Source organism: Saccopteryx leptura, chromosome 13 (genome assembly GCF_036850995.1).
Source record: "Saccopteryx leptura isolate mSacLep1 chromosome 13, mSacLep1_pri_phased_curated, whole genome shotgun sequence".
Taxonomy (NCBI): Eukaryota; Metazoa; Chordata; class Mammalia; order Chiroptera; family Emballonuridae; genus Saccopteryx; species Saccopteryx leptura.
This window is the reverse complement of record NC_089515.1, coordinates 9815533-9830604: the sequence shown is the minus strand read 5'-3', so window position 1 is coordinate 9830604 and position 15072 is coordinate 9815533. Positions and strand designations below refer to the sequence as shown.

Genomic DNA, 15072 nt, shown 5'->3' with positions numbered 1-15072 from the left:
GAAGATATCTATTAAATTGAGTTGATCTAGTGTGTCCAATAAGTCTGCTGTTTCTTTGTTAATCTTCTTTCTTGAGGATCTATCTAGTGATGTTAGTGGGGTATTGAAATCCCCTACTGTTATAGTATTGCTGTTGATCTTGCCCTTTAAATCCATCAAAGTCTGCTTTATATATTTAGGTGCTCCTATATTAGGTGCATAGATATTTATAATAGTTATATCTTCCTGTTGGATTACTCCCTTTATCATTATGTAATGGCCTTCTTTATCTCTTACTATATTCTTTGTTTTAAAGTCCAATTTGTCTGATATAAGTATTGCTACCCCAGCTTTTTTTTCATTTCCATTTGCATGAAATGTTTTTTTCCATCCTTTTACCTTCAATTTATGTGTATCTTTTGTTCTAAGGTGTGTCTCTTGTAGACAGCATATGTATGAGTCCTGTTTTCTTATCCACGCAGCTACCCTATGTCTTTTGATTGGATCATTTGATCCATTTACATTTATGGTTATTATTGATATATAGTTGTTTATTGCCATTTTATTCTTTAAAGCTGTATTCCTTTTTTGCTATATTCTTTTCCCACTTTGATCTGTTTACAACAGACCCCTTAACATTTCCTGCAGCATTGGTTTGGTTGTAATGAATTCCTTGTGTTGTTTTTTGTCTGGGAAGCTTTTTATTTCTCCTTCGATTTTAAATGATAGCCTTGCTGGATAAAGTGGTCTTGGTTGTAGGTTCTTGTTTTGCATTACTTTGAATATTTCTTGCCATTCCCTTCTAGCCTCAAGTGTTTCTGTTGAGAAGTCAGGTGTCTTCCTTATGGGGGCTCCCTTTGGAGCTATCCCTTTGCAGGTGATAGCTTTTTTTTTCTCTTTCAGCTTTTAATATTTTCTTTATCACTTAGCTTTGGTATTTTAATTATGATGTGTCTTGGTGTAGGTTTCTTTGGGTTTCTCTTTAATGGAGTCCTCTGTGCTTCTTGAACTTGTGAGAGTTTCTCCTGCATTAATTTAGGGAAGTTTTCAGCTATGATATGATTGAACAAAGTCTCTATCCCTTGTTTTTTTTTCTTCTTCTTCAGGAACCCCTATGATGCGAATGTTATTTCTCTTCACGTTGTCACAGAGCTCTCTAAGAGTTTCCTCAGACTTTTTGAGTCTCTTTTCATTTTCCTTCTCTGCTTTCATGCCTTCATTCCAGTTGTCCTCCAACTCGCTGATTCGATCCTCAGTTCTATCTATCCTGTTTTTGATTCTTTCCATTGTGGTCTTTATTTCTGATATTGTATTTGTCATCTCCGACTGATTCTTTTTTATACTTGCTATTTCTTTATTTAGGTGTTCATAATGACCATCCATTGTTGTTCTAAGATCCCTAAGCATCCTTACAATCATTATTTTGAACTCTGCATCTGGAAGTTTGATTATTTCCATATCACTCAGTTCATCTCCTGAAGATTTCTCTTGTGGTTTCATTTGGATTGCACTTTTTTGTTTTCTCATTGTCTGTGTTTGGGTGTTTTGTTTGTAGAGTTGGTTGAGTCTAGACTTGGTGTTGTCTGCCTCCAGTTTTCAGTTGTGTTATTTCTAGCTGCCCATTTTTTGATTGGACTGTTTATCTTCCTGGTGTTGAGTTTTACAAGTTCTTTATAAATTTTGGTTATTAACCCCTTATCAGACGTATTGTCAAATATGTTCTCCCATTGTGTGGTTTGCCTTTTTATTCTGTTCATATTGTCTTTAGCTGTGCAAAAGCTTTTTAGTTTGATATAGTCCCATTTGTTCATGCTGTCCTTTATTTCCCTTGCATGTGGAGATAAATCAGCAAATATATTGCTGCGAGTAATGTCGGAGAGCTTACTGCCTATGTTTTCTTCTAAGATGCTTATGGTTTCATGACTTATATTTAAGTCTTTTATCCATTTTGAATTTATTTTTGTGAATAGTGTGAGTTGGTGGTCAAGTTTCATTTTTTTGCAGGTAGCTGACCAGTTTTCCAACACCATTTGTTAAAGAGACTGTCTTTACTCCATTGTATGTTCTTACCTCCTTTGTCAAACATCAATTGTCCATGAAGGTGCGGGTTTATTTCTGGGTTCTGGGTTCTGTTCCATTGATCTGTATGCCTGTTCTTATGCCAGTACCAAGCTGTTTTGAGTACAATGGCCTTGTAGTATAACTTGATATCAGGAAGTGTGATACCATCCACTTTATTCTTCTTTTTCAAGATTGCTGAGACTATTCGTGTTCTTTTTTGGTTTCGTATGAATTTTGGAATATTTGTTCTATATCTTTGAAGTATGTCATTGGTATTTTAGTAGGAATTGCATTGAATTTATAATTTGCTTTGGGTAATATAGACATTTTAATGATGTTTATTCTTTCTAGCCATGAACACATTTCCTTCCACTTGTTTATATCTTCCTTGATTTCTTTTATCAATGTTTTATAATTTTCAGAGTACAAGTCTTTAACCTCCTTAGTTAAATTTACTCCTAGGTATTTTTTTGTTGTTGTTGCAATAGTGAAGGGGATTGTTTTCTTAATTTCTCTTTCAGACAGATCATTGTTGGTGTACAAATATGCCTCTGATTTCTGAGTATTGATTTTATATCCTACCACATTGCTGAATTCATTTATCAGGTCCAGTAGTTTTTTGACTGAGACTTTAGGGTTTTCTAGGTACAGTATCATATCATCAGCAAATAATGATAGTTTTACTTCTTCTTTTCCAATTTGGATGCCTTTTATTTCTTCTTCTTGTCTGATTGCTGTGGCTAGTACTTCCAGAACTATATTGAAAAAGAATGGTGAAAGGGGGCACCCCTGCCTAGTTTCTGATCTTAAGGGTATTGCTTTTAATTTTTGCCCATTGAGTATGATGTTGGCTGTGGGTTTGTCATAGATGGCTTTTATCATGTTGAGGTATGTTCCCTGTGTTCCCACTTTGCTGAGAGTTTTGATCATAAATGGATGCTGGATTTTATCGAATGCTTTTTCTGCATTTATTGAAATTATCATATGGTTTTTCTCCTTTCTTTTGTTTATGTGATGAATCACATTGATTGATTTGCAAATATTGTACCAGCCTTGCCTCCCCAAAATAAATCCCACTTGATAATGGTGTATGATTTTTTTTATGTATTGCTGGATCCAGTTTGCTAATATTTTGTTGAGAATTTTAGCATCTAAATTCATCAGGGATATTGGCCTTTAGTTTTCTTTGTGTTGTCTTTGCCTGGTTTTGGAATCAGAATTATGCTTGCCTCATAAAAGGAGCTTGGAAGTCTTCTTTCCTCTTGAATTTTTTGAAATAGCTTGAGAAGGATAGGAGTTAGTTCTTCTTTGAATGGTAGAATTCACCTCTGAAGCCATCTGGCCCAGGGCTTTTGTTTGTTGGAAGTTTATTGATAACTGTTTTGATATCATTTGTTGTAATCAGTCTATTTAGGTTTTCTGATTCTTCCAGATTGATTTTTGAAAGATTACATTTTTCAAGGAATCTGTCCATTTCACCTAGGTTGTCTAATTTTTTGGCATACAGTTTTTCATAGTATTTTCTTACAATCCTTTGTATGTCTGCTGTGTCTGTTGTTACTTCTCCACCCTCATTTCTAATTTTATTTGAGTCCTTTCTCTTTTTTTCATGGTGAGTCTGGCTAAGGGTTCATCAATCTTGTTTACCTTTTTAAAGAACCAGATCTTGGTTTCATTGATCCTCTGTATTGTTTTTTTAGTCTCTATTTCATTTATTTCTGCTCTGATCTTTATTATTTCCTTCCTTCTACTTTCTCTAGGCTTTACTTGCTATTCTTTTTCTAATTCTTTTAGTTGCAAGATTAAGTTGTGGGGTTTTTTTTGAGATTTTTCTAGTTTCTTAAGGTATGTCTGTAGTGCTATGAACTTCCCTCTCAGGACTGCTTTTGCTGTGTCCCACAGATTTTGAGTTGTTGTATGCCCATTTTCATTTGTTTCAAGGAAATTTTTTATTTCTTTCATGATGTCATTGTTGACCCAGTTGTTGTTTAATAACATGCTGTTTAGTTTCCAAGTGTTTGAGTGTTTTTCAGTTTTCCTATTGTAGTTGATTTCTAGTTTCATGCCATTGTGGTCAGAGAACATGCTTAATATGGTTTCAATCTTCTTAAATTTGTTGAGACTCATTTTATGCTCTAATATGTGGTCTATCCTAGAGAATGTATTGATACCATGAGCACTTGAAAAGAATGTATATTCTGCTGCTCTGGGGTGGAAGGTTCTGAAGATATCTATTAAATCCAGTTGATTTAGTGTATCCCTTAATTCTGTTGGTTCTTTGTTTATTTTCTTTCTTGAGGATCTATCTAGTGATGTTAGTGGGGTATTGAAATCCCCTACTATTATAGTATTGCTGGTGATCTCTCCCTTTATGTCCATCAAAATCTGCTTTATATATTTAGGTGCTCCTATATTAGGTGCATAGACATTTATAATGGTTATTTCTTCCTGTTGGATTGCTCCCTTTATCATTATGTAGTAGCCTTCTTTATCCCTTACTATAGTTTTTGATTTAAAGTCTATTTTGTCAGTTTTAAGTACTGCTACCCCAGCTTTTTTTTCATTTCCATTTGCATGAAATATTTTTTTCCATCCTTTACTTTCAGTCTATGTGTATCTTTTGTTTTGAGGTGCGTCTCCTGTAGACAGCATATGTATGGGTTGTTTTATTTTTTATTTTTTGTATTTTTCTGAAGCTGGAAACGGGGAGAGACAGTCAGACAGACTCCCGCATGCGCCCGGCCGGGATCCACCCGGCACGCCCACCAGGGGGCAACGCTCTGCCCACCAGGGGGCGATGCTCTGCCCCTCCGGGGCGCCGCTCTGTTGCCACCAAAGCCACTCCAGCACCTGGGGCAGAGGCCAAGGAGCCATCCCCAGCGCCTGGGCCATCTTTGCTCCAATGGAGCCTCGCTGCAGGAGGGGAAGAGAGAGACAGAGAGGAAGGAGAGGGGGAGGGTTGGAGAAGCAGATGGGCGCTTCTCCTATGTGCCCTGGCTGGGAATCGAACCCGGGACTTCTGCACACCAGGCCGACGCTCTACCACTGAGCCAACTGGCCAGGGCCCGGGTTCTGTTTTCTTATCCATGCAGCTACCCTATTTCTTTGGATTGGAGCATTTAATCCATTTACATTTAAGGTTATTATTGATATGTAGTTGTTTTTTGCCATTTTATTCTTTAAAGTTATATTCCTTTTGGGAAGCTTTTTATTTCTCCTTCAATTTTAAATGATAGCCTTGCTGGATAAAGTAGTCTTGGTTGTAGGCTCTTGTTCTGCTTTACTTTGAATATTTCTTGCCATTCCCTTCTGGCCTCAAGGGTTTCTGTTGAGAAGTCAGATGTCATCCTTATGGGGGCACCCTTGTAGGTGATAGCCTTTTTTTCTCTAACACCTTTTAATATTTTCTCATTATCTCTTAGCTTTGGTATTTTAATTATGATGTGTCTTTGTATAGATTTTTTTTTTTTTTTTGGTTTCTCTTTAATAGAATTCTCTGTGCTTCTTGAACTTGTATGACTTTTCCGGCATCAATTTAGGGAAGTTTTCAGCTATGATGTCATTTAACAAGGTCTCTAACCCTTGTTCTAACCCTTGTTCTTTGTCTTCATCTTTAGGAACCCCTATGATGCTGATGTTATTTCTCTTTAGGTTGTCACAGAGCTCTCTTAGAGTTTCCTCAGATTTTTCAGTGTCTTTTCTTTTTGCTGCTTTGCTTCTGTGCTTTCACTTATCTTGTCTTCTAAGTCGCTGATTTGATCCTCTGCTTTATCCAGCCTGCTTTTAGTTCCTTCCAGTGTAGTCTTCCTTTCTGATATTGTGTTTGTCATTTCTTTCTGGTTCTTCTTTATGATTTCCATGTCCTTTTTGATGCTTTCAATTTCTTTACTGAAGTGTTCATTAAGACCATCTGTTGTAGCTTTGAGCTCTTTAAGCATCCTAAAAATCATTATTTTATACTCTGCATCTGGTAATTTGATTACTTCTGATTCGTCCAAGACTTTATCAGAGGATTTATCTTGTTGAAGCATATGATTTATGCTTCTCTGCCTACCCATTATTCTCTATGACTTGTAGGCTTCTTCCAGCTGTGATCTCCTTACCTAGTAGAGCCTCTTCCAAGTCTTGATTTGTTTGTTTTTTTCTTAGTTTTCTTAGCTCAGTGGTAGTCTTGTTTACTGATCTCAGCAGGGGGCTTATTTGGAGCTGTATTCAGGAATGCAGTGGGTGTAACCTGAGACTCTGAAGTCCAGGATCTGCCAGCTTCTGGGGGGGGGGGGGGGTGCTTTCTCTGTTTCAGCAGGGGGAGGTGTATCTCAGATCTCCATTGAGACCTGAGTTACTGCTCCTCCTCCCCACTTCCTGTTTTCAGCTGTGTCTTGTTGCTCTGATTGGAGCTGGAGAGCTTTCTGGAGGTGGATCACCTGGAACCACTTTAGGCTTGTGCTTTGTTGAAGGTTCAACCCCTCCTCCAGCTATGGCCACCTCCGCACTGAATGAGTCAGCTTCTCAGGTCATCCCATGCATTCCTCTGCCTGTCACTATCTCTTTCTCCCCACTTTCCTTTTGGAAGACAAGCCAGCCCCCTCAGCACACCTCGTTCCCAGGTCCCCAGGTAAGTGGCTGTGAGCGATATTCTCTGCTGTTCTACTTGTAATGAGCCAGAAGGGCTCTCAGTCTCACCCCACCTTCATTCCTGGAAGCAGGGGAGACCCACCGTGCCTCGGCACTCCCTACCAGTCTTGGTGTGGCTGCTTCTTTGCTCCTTAGTTTTTGAGACCTGTTCTTTTAATCCAAAATTTGTTTTTCACACTGATTGTTCCTAAATTAATTTGTAATCCAGTTTGGTGGTGTGAGCTGGGAGTCTGTGCATCTGCCTACTCCGCTGCCATCTTGGTTCTCCGCAGGTAGTACATTTTCAAGTGTCCTTTCTCCCCTGTCTACCAGGAAACACAGAGGTTGGTCACTGGAGACAAGTGACCAACCTCTATCAGCCTGATTATGGCCCCAGAGAAATCTACATAACAACCTTTACAAGTAGTCCTTATGCACCATTAGTTTCCTTCTATATATTGACCTTCCCACAATTTGCTGCCCTTGGAAGTCCCCAACTCCTTTCATTTGTCTTTTTATTTATCCACAAATTATTGATTTTTGTTGGGGATGGTATATAAGCTAGAGTTCTAATCCACCACTTTGAGTTACTCTTTTCCACTTGAGCCTCTTCTAGGTATACAGGGTGCATACATGTTCATAAATTCTGTTTTTCTCTTGTTCACCTGTCTTTTGTTGAAGTGGTCCCAGCTGAGAACTCAGAAGGGTAGAGGGAAAATTGTTTATTTGTCCTCTCCTATAGCTGCAATGCAGTCCACTAATTGAAGGCAAAGAATTTAATCAGCCTACATCCAGCCCACAGTGATTGGACATTAGTAGGCTGTCTCTGGTTTTCGGTTGATGTAGACAACACTGAGCTGAACATCTTGGCTTATGTGTTGCTACGCACATCTCTGATTGTACTCTTAGGCTTAATACTTGGATGAAGAATTTCAAATTAAAACACTTTTCTCCCTATACTTTCACCACATTGCCCCTAGAAACGTTGTACCAGTTTACATTTCTTCTCTCATGCTGTACATAATCTAGCTGGCTCTCTACAGCATTCAGGCTCCAATGTCCCTTGCTGGAGAAGCTGTCACAGAACATTCTGTTCAGTTTCTCAGGCCTCACCCTCTTGCATTGCCATATCTCCTTGCTTTACTTTTTTTTTTTTTTGATAGCACTTATTTTCATCTGAAGTGATGCTGTCCATTTATTTGTTGGCAATACTGTTGATTGGCAACCCACTCAGGAGGTTGTCAGCTCCATCAGGGTCCCTGCTGCCCAGCAGGGCCTTCCCTGAGCTGCCATTTCCACCACGCCTGTGCATCTCAGCATGCAGGGCCAGTTTGCTGAGTGAATAAATGTTACCCACACTGTCAGTGGCACTCATTTTATCATGCAAAATACAAAAAAGGTCTTGCTGGTGGCTAGTGGCCCTCAGGTGGTCCCGATTCCTTCTGTTATGTTGACCTGTAAGGCCTCTTTCCCAGGCATTAACAGAGTTTTTACTATTACAGTTTGTTTCTGAGATTTAAAGTTTTTCTGTTTTCTTGAAAGACTACAGACCGTATGCTTCCTTAAAGCAAGTTATGTTTCCACTTCCGATTTGATTTGTAGCTGCTCACCTGCCAAGGTCTCGAAAGGAAGATGGTCAAAGCATTATTGTGTATAAAGGAAGAGTTAATAGGTTTATCCTGAGGGTCTGAATAGCTCTCCTGTTTTAAATCTTGAATATTCTGCATGTCCAGGAGCTTTTTTTGATTGCTGGTGGTTCTGAGAGAGGGCTGGTGTTCATCGTTGAGTTCTGGATGAGTGAGGTGTTGCAGTGCTGGCTACTGAATCTCTGCCTCCCTGGAACACACCAGGGGAATGTCTTCGGCCAATACGGTAGTTTGAGGTTGAACAAGGGGACCATCCAGAGAGCACTGGTGTTGGTTCTGCATCCGCAGTCCCGCTGGGGAGCGATGCTGTCTGGGGCTTTGCCTCCTGACTCTGAATCTGACCCCCTCTGTCCAAGGTTTTTATCAGCAACCTGGATAAAGACAAAGAAAGCAGGCTTATCAAATTTGTGAATGACACAGAACCAAGATGGAAGGCTAATATGTAGGATAATAGAATCAAGATTCATAAAAATCTTGGCAGGAATGATGGGTCTGGAACTAACAAGGTAACCCTAACAGGATTACATGTGAAGTCCAGCAGCAAGAGCAGCAGAGTAAGCGGCAGCCACGGCTGCTGGGGAGGCTGCGCCTGCAGGCCGTTTGCGCATAGCCAGGCCTGTGGGGTTCCTCGATGGGAATTTTAAAAATTCACTATGCCTTATGTATTTTTAACTGCAGTAGGGCCTCCAGATCTAATGGGTGGTGAGCTGTCTCATAGCACATTCTTCCCGGAGTCCTTCCTCCAGCTGTCCCTCTCTCTTCTACCCTCACCTCTCATTCTGGTTTTTAGGCCCTACTTGGGCTCTTCTTTTTTCCAGGAGCTTTCTCTGATTCTGCAAGATGGAGTCAGTTATGTTCTCCTAAGTGCTCAGACAGTACTCTTCTCCACCATTACAGTGCTCAGCACATGATGTGGCCCTTGTCTGTCTTCTGCTTTGGACTCAGGACTCCTGAAAGTCAGGAGCTGTATCTGCCTTGTTAGATACTTTGCCATGCTCTCCATTAGCAAACATGGGTGACAGTGCCAGGGGACCCCTTGGAGGGCCCTGAGGGTGACTTTGAGAAAGGTGGGCTGGAGGAGTTGGCTCATGTGCACGCGGGGGAGCTTAATAACGCTGCCCTCTGGGAGTCTCCTGAGGGCAGAGGGCTCACATGCCTGCGGGGCACTCAGACATGCTGGGCACACTGCGAGTCCTCGGTCAGGGTCCACTGTGGTCACCAGCATAGGCCTGGCACTGCTCCAGGCCCTGGGACAGGGGGAGAAAGACAGATGAGGGCTGGGTGCTCAGGCAGCTTCCAGCCTGGTGGGCAGATGTCACGACAGCAATAAGCAAATATCTGTGTGGTAATAAGGACCACACAGGCAATAAAAAGTGTGATGTATTATTGGCTGAGCAGATATAACTGTTGCTAACATTCTGGGGATTTTCTTCTTGTCTGTTTCCTTCTTAGGCATGTTTGAGTATAATGTAAATAACGCAGAAATGGGAGAGCACAGGATTTCCCTTGCATGTCACTGTGTACCGTTGCACCCAGCCCATCACCGTAAGTAGCCAGTGGGTGGCAGAATAATGTCCCCCAAGAGATGTCTACCTCCTAATCCCTGGAACCTGTGAATATGTCACTTTATGTGGCCAATGGGATTAAGCTTGCAGGTGTGGTTAAGGCAGCTGACCAGCTGGCCTGGAGATGGGGCGGCAATCCTGGGTCATCTGGAGGATCCGTCACCGTACCATGAGTCCATAGAGTGGAAGAAGAGGCAGAAGGGAGGGTCAAAGAGATGCATAGTGCGGGACTCCACCTGCTGTGGCTGTGAAGATGGAGGGGCCACAAGCCAAGGAATGAGGGTGGCCTCTGGAAGCCAGAAAAGGCAAAGAAGCGGATTCTCCCCTGGGACTTTCAGAAAGGAACGCAGCCCTGCTCGCACTTTGAGCCTAGCCCAGTGAGATCCGCATCAGACATTTGACCTCCAGAACTTGCGTTGCTGCAGCCGCTTCATTTGTGGTCGTTTGGTAAAGCAGCAGGAAACAAGTGCAGCTGGTTTGGAAGCCTGTGCCTTCTCCTAAACCCCTGGTTGGCAGACTGTGGCTCATGAGCCTCATGCGGCTCTTTGGCCCCTTGAGTGTGGCTCTTCCACAAAATACCACGTGTGGGCGCTACCTTGATAAGGAATGTACCTACCTATATAATTTAAGTTTAAAAAATTTGGCTCTCAGCCCTGGCCGGTTGGCTCAGTGGTAGAGCGTTGGCCTGGAGTGCGGGGGACCCAGGTTCGATTCCTGGCCAGGGCACATAGGAGAAGCTCCCATTTGCTTCTCCACCCCCACCCCCCTCCTTCCTCTCTGTCTCTCTCTTCCCCTCCCACAGCCAAGGCTCCATTGGAGCAAAGATGGCCCGGGCGCTGGGGATGGCTCCTTGGCCTCTACCCCAGGCGCTAGAGTGGCTCTGGTCGCGGCAGAGTGACGCCCTGGAGGGGCAGAGCATCGCCCCCTGGTGGGCAGAGCATCGCCCCTGATGGGCGTGCCGGGTGGATCCTGGTCGGGCTCATGCAGGAGTCTGTCTGACTGTCTCTCCCCGTTTCCAGCTTCAGAAAAAAAAAAAAAAATTGGCTCTCAAAAGAAATTTCAATTGTTGTACTGTTGATATTTGGCTCTGTTGACTCATGAGTTTGCCGACCACTGCCCTAGACTGTGAGCTCCCCGAGGGCAGGGGCGCGCCCTGTGTGCTCTGAGCGCTGCACCTGCTGCGGAGTTGCTGCTTCCGAGTCAGGGCTGCAGGGGTGCCCTTTGTCTCTCATCTGCAAACCCAGAGACTGGTCTTGATGTTGCCCTCTGGGAGTGGCCTCCAAGGCCTAGGGACATGCTGCCATCCCAGGACAGACAGAGCGCAGCCCTCTGGCATAGCTCACCGCTAATGGGGTCACCTTCAGAAGGGGTGTCCCCAGTCCCCGTAAATAGAATAATTCATGGGCGGGACTCCAAACATGGACATTGTTTGGTGCCAGCTGCTGGGGGTTCTTTGTCGTCCTTTAAAAATGACCGTGGTTGATTTATTCAGTGGGAAAATAAATGAGGTAAAGACAAAAACCAAAAAGAAAACCCAAGTAAAGGCAAAAACAAGCGAAGGGGGAAGAAAAAGGAGCCATGTCCTGTCGACCCCCCCAGTTCCCACCCAGCCTGGGAACCCAGAGATTCTGATTTAATGGGTCTGTGCAGATGAGGACAGTGATGTTACATATTAAACGTCCTTCAAGTGCATGGAGTGAGCGGCCAGGGTGGAGACCCAGCACCACAGGGGGGTTCTTGCTCTGCTCTGTTCTCGCTCAGAAGCTCTCTGAACTCTAAAATCACTCAATGGTATTGCTTAGAGGCCCCCCCACCCAGGAATAGGCACTTGGTGGCCCAGTGAAGGCCAGGGCCCTCATGTGCGGGCTGGTGCTGCCAGCAGCCTCAAATCAGGATGGCCCAGTTCCATCAGTGACTGGCTTTCTTTCCATTTCTTTAACGTTTCCATGCTTCTTTCCAAAGGCTCTTCAAAAAGATCAACTGATCCCTCCATGTGACCATGGCCCCTCTGCCTTCACCTCCCCTTGATGAGGCAGGGCCACTTAGTTGTGGGTGGGGTGCAGAGCACATTCCTAGGAGGCTTCTGGGAGCTGGAGTATTCTCACAGCATTGCATCAGCCACAGCTGCTAGGAATGCACTCTGTGCTCCACCCACATCTCCCCTTTCTCTCTCTCTCTCTCTCTTTTTTTTTTTTTTTTTTCATTTTTCTGAAGCTGGAAACAGGGAGAGACAGTCAGACAGACTCCCGCATGTGCCCGACCGGGTCCACCCGGCACGCCCACCAGGGGCTAGGCTCTGCCCACCAGGGAGCGATGCTCTGCCCATCCTGGGCGTCGCCATGTTGCGACCAGAGCCACTCTAGCGCCTGAGGCAGAGGCCACAGAGCCATCCCCAGTGCCCGGGCCATCTTTGCTCCAATGGAGCCTTGGCTGTGGGAGGGGAAGAGAGAGACAGATAGGAAAGCGCGGCGGAGGGGTGGAGAAGCAAATGGGCGCTTCTCCTGTGTGCCCTGGCCGGGAATCGAACCCGGGTCCTCCGCACGCTAGGCCGACGCTCTACCACTGAGCCAACCGGCCAGAGTCCCCTTTCTCTTTTAAGGCCAATTGGACTTGATGAATGACAGCTTGCTGTGGTTGTAGCTTCTGAATGCTACGCATTATGCAACGGAACCCTAGTAGAACTAAAACAACTATAATACCTATTATACTATATGCTAATAGATTAGCTGGATTAAACAATGAGGCAAGCTTCTGTAATGTTTGACTAGTTAGGAAATAGAATGGGGGTCTTAAACAGGGGATTCCTCCTAGAGGTCAGGATGTCATTTCCCTCCCATTGTGCTACAGTGACCTTCTAGGTGCCGTTAAACACAGTTCCATTTTGATTGTAAAAAATGGATGTAGGTTCATGCACTCCCCCTTCCCACAAAGGTCTCAGCGTCCAAACACAGAATGGATGGCTTGCCGTGGGCTGCGTACTGCATATGGTTGCAAGGCACATTACACAAATTATAACAGCACAAATCATATAGTTTCAACAATTACAAAGGTATATTTCACCAGTCTCTGAGCACTTAGCCCAAAGCGCAAAATGTCCTCGGCCTTCTTTCTAGCCATGGGAAAAGCATCCTGGGGCAGGGGAAGGGCCTCTAGCGAAGCTGCCTCCCACCCCCGTCAGGGTATTTCACACTGTCCAAAATCCGTAAGTCCATCCAACAAAGGAGCTGGTGTTCACTGGGGTCGTAGTCCAGGAAATCAGTCCATGCACATGAGGTGTCAGCCACCCCCCCTCATTCCTGCCATCCTGGAAGGTCTTACATTGTCCCAAGGAGGAGCACGTGGCAATGGCAGTCAGCATTTCCATCTCTGCTCTGGAGAGCATGATGGCATCCGCCCCTAAGTCCCAAAATGTCAGTGAACCCACCAGTGGCTTAGCAGGCACTCCCTGCCATTCCAGCGGCTGCTCAGCAATGCAAGCCTGGCTTCTGGGACGTCTGTTCATCCTCCTGCCACAGCTGCTGCCATTTACCTTCTGGAGTCTACGAATCGCAACTCTGGTCCAATTCTCCTCATCCTCCAAAGATGAACTGAAAACACCAGCTCGTGCTGCTGGGCTTGAGCCCTGGGCTGCCACCGCCTGCGTCTGGGAGTCAGCAGTTACTATAGCACACACAAGCAAGAATAGAGCACCAGGGCCTGGGGGCCCATCAGGGGCCATTCTCTGGGCCCACCCTGCCAAAGCCTCCACATCACCCCAGGTGATGGGGCACGCACCCCGGCCGCGAGGTCTTCTTCTGGAGCACTGAGGACCTCCTCCTCTCAGGCATAGTTGGTGTGGAGGAGGTCAGGGCTCAGGGCTGTGGCTTTGGGCGGGTGAACACTGAACCATTCAGTGGGTGCCCAAGAAACCCTGTCAAGCAGGTTGGGGGGTTCCTAGGATCTAAATTGGCTGAAAAACACAAGCATAACCTCTCCCTTGAGTTAGAAAAGGGTGTGATCCCTGCCACTGTGCCATGGCTGGGTCCTTCAAGCATCATTTCAGAGAGAGGTGGGGGGGGGGGAGAGGGGGAGAGAGAGCGAGAGATACAGAAAAATAGGCAAGACAGACAGGCAGAAAGAAAAAAGACACATGGGGGCATATAGGCTGGCCCATGGGTCTGCGGCAGGACATGTTGGAGTTAAAGCTGGGGTAGAAAATGGCGTCTGAGAGGCTGGGTGGGGCACTGAGCCCCTGCAGGGAATGTGGAAGTAGCAACTTCCGCTTTTTCTGGCGGCAGAGCTGATGGCACAGTTAGCAATTCGGTTGGTTTCGTTTCTGCGTGCTCAGCCATGAACTTGGAGACTAAACTACTTTTCTCCTCAGTGGAGGAGGGCAAATAGGGAGGTAGGGGCTCCTCTGAAAGAGGAGGAGGGTCCCTAGCAGGAGCACCAGTCAAGCAGGCATGTATTGCCAATAAGGCAGGAGTGAGGCCGAGAGGGAAAGTTTGTCCCCCATGTACTTCGGCCGAACGGATGTGCCGGAAAGCTCAGGCCCAAGTATCCGGGTCCCAGAGAGGCACGTCCCTAATCCAGACGAGAGATTGAAACCAGAGAGGATCTCCCAGTAAGTACAGAGATCCTTTTCACAAACTTTAACTCACCTACTCTGCAATAGGGCGTGCAGGGCTTGAGCCTGCGGGGCTTGAGAGTGAGGGAGAAGGTTTCCCATTGCAGAGGGTCACTCACCCGTCCCTTAGATGCCGGTTAGGTCCCTGCCCCACATTGGGTGCCAGTTGTGGACAAGTCCTGCTGGGGGTGAGGATGATGGAGACGCAAAGACCTGACTCTGGGGACCAAGTTCAGTGACGCAGATCCACTTTATTCAGGAAGTAAGCTAGCTTATATACACAGGTTCAGCCTGTAGGGTGTTACAGCATGTTCCTCAAAGCCAATGGCTGAAAAGATCAGGGAGCTGCGTGGTTGGCACTAAGTCACTTCCTTATAGCGGGTGAGCTCCCTTCCTGGGTATGCCCAGGAGGGTTCTGGGAGCTGGAGTATTCTCACAGCATTGCATCTGCCACAGCTGCTAGGAATGCGCTCTGCGCTCCTACTTAGTGAGTGTAGGAACAGGCTCTGGAATTTGGCTGTACTAACACCGTGTGTTCCATGAGAGCCTCTGTTTTACCATCTGTAAAATGGGTGTATCACTACTTGTACTACTCCACAGG

General features: G+C 45.1%; 1 protein-coding gene across 2 annotated transcripts in view; it reads left to right on the top strand.

The window, feature by feature from the left end:
- The window catches only part of PLPP4 (phospholipid phosphatase 4), a 128150-nt gene that overhangs the window by 25125 nt on the left and 87953 nt on the right, over positions 1 to 15072 (top strand). The window lies entirely within an intron of this gene.